Source organism: Cervus canadensis, chromosome Y, assembly GCF_019320065.1.
Source record: "Cervus canadensis isolate Bull #8, Minnesota chromosome Y, ASM1932006v1, whole genome shotgun sequence".
NCBI classification, from domain to species: Eukaryota; Metazoa; Chordata; class Mammalia; order Artiodactyla; family Cervidae; genus Cervus; species Cervus canadensis.
In genome coordinates, this window is record NC_057420.1 from 332,766 (window position 1) to 338,280 (window position 5,515).

General features: G+C 54.7%; 1 pseudogene; it reads left to right on the forward strand.

Moving 5' to 3' along the window:
• Positions 1-135: 135 nt before the first annotated feature.
• Positions 136-1,119, forward strand: LOC122436369 (annotated as a pseudogene).
• Positions 1,120-5,515: the final 4,396 nt, after the last annotated feature.

Genomic DNA, 5,515 nt, shown 5'->3' on the forward strand with positions numbered 1-5,515 from the left:
GACATGCCACTACCCAGCAAACACAGGCCAGGAGGAGGGCAAGAGAGGTGAGAAATCGCCCCTGCTGTTGGGTTGCAGACCACCTGAGCTGCAAAACAGCACAGGGAACCCTGAGCCACAAGCAGGTCTGATGGTATGGCAGGGCCTGAAGATGTGAGTCGTGGCCGGGCAAGCGCGAGTGCCCAGCATCCTTGCAGATGCCTGTTCCAGTGTCCTTCTCCAGGCCAGAGTAGGGCTGTTGCCCCTGGCTCTTCTTGGCGCGGCACGTGGCCTGAATGTCTCCTTGACCCAAAGCAGATTATGAACCACCCTCAAGTGTCAATCATAATCAGCGCTCAGGATGATTTTCTTAGGTACATGATCGACTTCAAGGTCAGTGAGGGAGGCTGAGGATGGGTGGGTATGGCACTTGACAGGGAGGTGAGGGATGGTGTTATCCATGGGCCCGTACTGTGAGACTTTGCAGAGGCGTCATGGAGGCTGTTAAGGCCCGCCTGGGAGGCAAGCAGAGGCCCCTCGATGCTTGCCCCTTTTCCTTCCTCCCTGTGCTGGCAGGTGCAGGTGCAGAGCCATCCACGGTCCCGCTGCAAGCTGATCTTCTCCTTTCGGGACAACCCGTACTTCTGGAACACAGTGATTGTTAAGGAATATTCCCTTGACATCACTGGTAAACGTGGCTCCCAGGGTAATGAGTGTGGGTACGCAAGCGGGCCGGGGTCGGGGTGTGGGTGGATGCCTCAGCTGCCGCATCCTCCCCTGTCTCCCCTGTCTTTCTACAGGGTATAGAGCACGCCGTTCCACACCAGTCCACTGGTTCTGGGACTTTGAACGCGGAGCACCCAGCCGCAGGCTGGGCACCAGGAGCCTGAACTTTCTCAATTGGCTGTCAGGCCACAACTGCCCAGAATCGAACAGAATTGCTGAGGTGGGTTTGGTTTGGGCCTGCACACAGTTTGCGATTGATGTTGGAGCTTTTGGGTTCTCACGGGAGGGCTAGGGGCCTGGTCAGCCCCGGGGTGACCTTGACCTTATTGCCATCAGATCATTGGCCAGGACGTGTAGGACGATCCCCTGAAGTACTACTCCAGGGAGGACATTTCTGCCATGAGAGGTAGCTGACAGAAACACAGGTGGTGAGGCGGTCTGCAGGGGAGCCCTGAGGGGACATCAGTGTAGAGGCTGGGGCACTGTCCTTTCCCAGATGGAGATCCTCAGGCTCATGCAACCTGGCTGCGGAGCCTGGGTTTGGGTCATGCAAGTAGCACGTGATGTGCTGAGACTGGGGGCCTCAAGGCCATGAGTGAAGGAAGTCTCCCTCCAAGCAGCTGTGGTTGCAATGCCAGAATCCTCGGTGATTCTGCTCGAGGCAGAGTGAATGACGTCTGTTTGTCAGAATCATCCTTCGGTCATTTGCGCTATCCCTGGCCTGCTGCTCAGAAAGTTTGCAATTTTCTGGGTCCTTGCCTCCTGCCACTGTTCCTGGCATAGCCTATGCTGGAAGGGCGTCCTTTCTGGGATCCCAGTGCACTTCGGTGCTGACTTTGGGGTCGTCTGTGAATTTCCACATCCACCACTCGCCGTCTCTCCACCATCACACAGGCCGAGCTGGGACCGGCTTCAGGCTGGCTTGGGAAAATACGGAAGAGCTGCGGGACGAGGAGGACAGGGGGCCCCAAGGGAAGGACATGGTGCCTACTGACGCCATTTCCCACATAGCTGGGAACGGGCGTCTTCAGCTACTGAGAGAGCTGTGTTCCCTCTTTGTGTTTGTGTCCCCATGCCTAGCATGTGTGTGTATATACACATGTGGTCTTGTGTCACCTGTGTTAATGTGGGTCTGTGTGTGTGTGTTTCTGGCTCAGGGCAGACATACACATGAAGGTGTCAGGAGAGGAACTGCCAAGCGACGAGAAGAGGAGGCACGAGACGTCCCCAAACTGAGGGTCATTGATCGAAGTATCTCTGCACTGATCCTGTCCAGGTTGGGAAAGAGGAAAGGATGGCCAGTGATAATTCAGAGCATGGCTGCCATGTGTGCAACTAGACCAAAAAGGAAAACACGTTCACGTTTTCTACCATGTTCTTTTGTGCATTTGGACCAGGTGGAGGGATGGGTGGTCAGAGGATTCGCCCAGGGCAAATCAGGTGGGGTGGGGCTTTGAAACCACTGCCTGTGGACCCCTGAGTCTGTGGCAGAGTGGATCAGCCAATGGAAATGTTGGACGTGGCTATGGCAGGACCCGGGGTGGTGAGGAGGCTAAGGTCCTGTGGGGAAGGGCAGAGACCCGAAGGAGGAGGAGGCACAGAGAGCCTGCTGCCCTGGAGCCTTTTTCCACACATGTGAGAAGGATACTCGGGAGAAGTCCTGGCCCCGTGCTGCCCAGGATAAGCCCGTCAGGCAGCACGCTCCCTCCCAAAGGAGCACACACTGGCATGATCGAACAGTAAATGTCAGCTGTGCTGAGGTAGGCTGTCCGTGTGAAATCCCAGGCATCCTAGCAGGCACAGGGTGTGAGCGTGGCATGCCACCAGGCACTTGCAACCTCCCTGGCAGTGCAGAAAGGCGAGGAAGGCACATGTGTGGGGTGTACGTGTGTCTCCCTCTGCCGGCATGTGCCTGTGAGGCAGGGAAGTGCAAGGACGCAAGGATGGTGGGCTGGCTGATTGTCCCAAGGGACCCTGGGACAGTGGGAGACAAGGAGGGCCCTGGAGTCTGCACAGAGCCTTCTGGTTTCCCGTGGTCCTTCCAAAAGATACCTCATGGTTCGTGCTGAACGCCCTGACGTGAATCCCTTCCCTCCTCTGGGGTCTTGCCCCTGGCTGTAAGGCCAGAGTGGCAAAGGTGACAGTCTGATCTTGAGGGTGGATTCTGACAGTCTCACTGGAGCAGAATCTCCAATTTGGTCTTAGGGGATCTGCACCAGGTGACACTCAGAGGGACCCTACTTTCCAGGTGACCGTTTTTGATGTCCCTGGACACAGCTGGGGACTGCCTTCCTTGGCATGTGGGCTAGGTAGACAAGCAGGAATGCCTCTCTTTCCAGAGTCCTACCTGGGCCTAGTGAGAGCAAATGAAATAAATGCTTGGCATGTATCAAATGATTGAGGCCTTGGGTGGGATCAAGCCCTCTGGGTGCATTTGCGATAGAAATGGTGCTTTCTGCCCAAGAGGGACATGAGCTGTGGGCCTAAAAGGGCCAGTTTCCCAGGGCAACATCCATTCAGGGACTCCGTGGGTCTGGGTAGTAGTAAATTGAAAGGACTAGTTCTGGGGATGCCACCTTCCCTTTCTGGCCTCAGATCACATCCCTTGTACTGGAAGAGACCCTGTAGATGCATGTGCACCTTCTTCACGACATTGTATCAGTCTCAGGCCCGCCACGGTCTCTTGCGGCTGTTGGAGCCTTGGGCATCTCATTGGCCTTTTCCAGCTACAGGGAGGGAGCGCTGGGGGCACAGGTAGGCAGGTGCACACAGAAAGCTCCAAGATAGGGAGGACAGGGGCCCTCAGCCAGAATGCTGTGGGCCCTAAGGGATATAGGCATGCAATGGGGCACAGACTTGACAAGGCATGATGTAGAGAGGTGCACACCGAGAAAGCAGTTCTCCAAGTCAGCTGAGCCCAAAGGCCCTTGTTTTCTGGTTCCCTGAAGGAATGCACAGGTAATGGAATCATGCCAACATGACTCGTACTGTGGACCTGCCCAAGGTTATGGGAGAATGTGCAACACAGGCGCAAGTTACTCAGCTGTCCACACCGAGCACTTCCAGGCCTGCCAGACGCTCGCAGGTCTGTCCCTGTCATGAACAATGCCAAGATTTTGTTAACCTTGAGCACAAGTCACAGAGATAGAAGTGCAAGCTGACAGGATCAATGAGCAAGTGAAGGAAAATAACATGGACAAAGAATGTCGGGTGCTTCCCAAAATCCATGTTCCTGGACAAGAAAGCCTGAACTTCCGCACATGTGTAAGTCTCCTCTCAGGGATGTGAGTGTGGACATGTGGACATGTGTGCATATTCGTGCGCAGAAGCGCCTACCAGTACACTTGTGAGGGTGAGCATTCGGAAGACACCTAGCTAGGTGACACAAGAAAGGACAGTGGAAACATGAAGGGAACATAGACTCTTGCCAGCAGAAGCAGATCTGCTGAGTTAGCAAGTTCTACATGGAAATAGACGCCTGCAGCCCGCACCTCTGGCAGAAAGGAGAGGCAGGAGGACATCACCCGGGCGTGATCAGTGAGTGCGGAGGAGCCGAGACACAGATTGAGCTGCAGTCCCAGGCACAGAAGCTGCAGTGGGCGAGCCAACAGCCTTTTGGACAAACAGCTATAAGGGCCTTAGCATCCTTCTTAAGTGCTGCGCATTCTTTCCATGTCCTGGCCGGGAGCATGAGCACCCCTTTCATTTTGTGTAAGGTTTCAAGATACAGCGGCACTGGAGCATAAGCACCTGCTACCTGCAGAATCATCGAGTGTGAGACATCTCTCTTTGTACCCTTTGTAGAACACAGATACCACATATGAGGACTATAGGAAGGATGGCTTAGGTCGGTCGTCTTGCTGGGACCAGCCCCACAGGTTTGGGCCACCGGGTAAGCTGAGATATGTTCTCATCTGGAGAACAGAACCTCTTTGAAAGGGCCTGGATAGGGTAAACGGGCCATCGTGCAGGCCTCCGGCACTGGTGTGTCGTGGAACTCAATGTGGTGGTGTCCTTAGCCTCTCCCTGGTAGGCATTCCAGCAAGGTTCAGGGAGTTCCGTCACGCCAGCAGACAGTGACCCATTTCTCCCTCTGCCCAAGGTGTGGCCGTGCGGGACCAGTTTCCGCGCCTCTGGCAGGATTCGCTCCCATTCCTCCGTGGTGAAGAGCACCTGCAACAGCTGCTGACAATCATCCCAGGTGGGGTTATGAGTGAACAAAATGGAATCAAAGAGGTCAAGGAGGCCTTGGGGTTTCTCCAAAAAAGGAGGATTTGGGGTTTTCCAATTATACAGATCACTCGTGGAAAAGGGCCAGTAATGATAAGTTCGCTCTGTCTGGGTTAGCCGGTCCCACTCTGACAGGGAGTGCTTGTACAGTAGATGAAGGTAACTCTGGGTCCCCATGATCTTGCTAACCCCTATTTCCTCTATTTCTTCTCCGGGGTCGGGGTTCCCTTATCCCTTCTGATTCATCAGGTGGGGGGCTCTTCCCCCAGGGGGAACCTGCAATGGAGGAGGGGCATATGGTGGGGGCCTAATTTCTGTCTCCAAGTCAATCAGGTTCGGGTATGAGGATTCCTGCAAGACCGGTTTTGGGCCCTTGCTCTTCTCGGCTTCTTCTGGGGGAGTGGGGGTTTCCATAACCAGCGCTTGTACATTAGGAGAATCAGGGAGTCTGTGAACAAAAGGTTTTAACCATTCAGGCGGATTTTCTACTAGATCTTGCCAGACCACAACATTATGGGACTTGGCTCGGGTGGTCCCAGGGATCAGGAGCAGTAATTTTCTCTTTTACAGCCCAAATAAT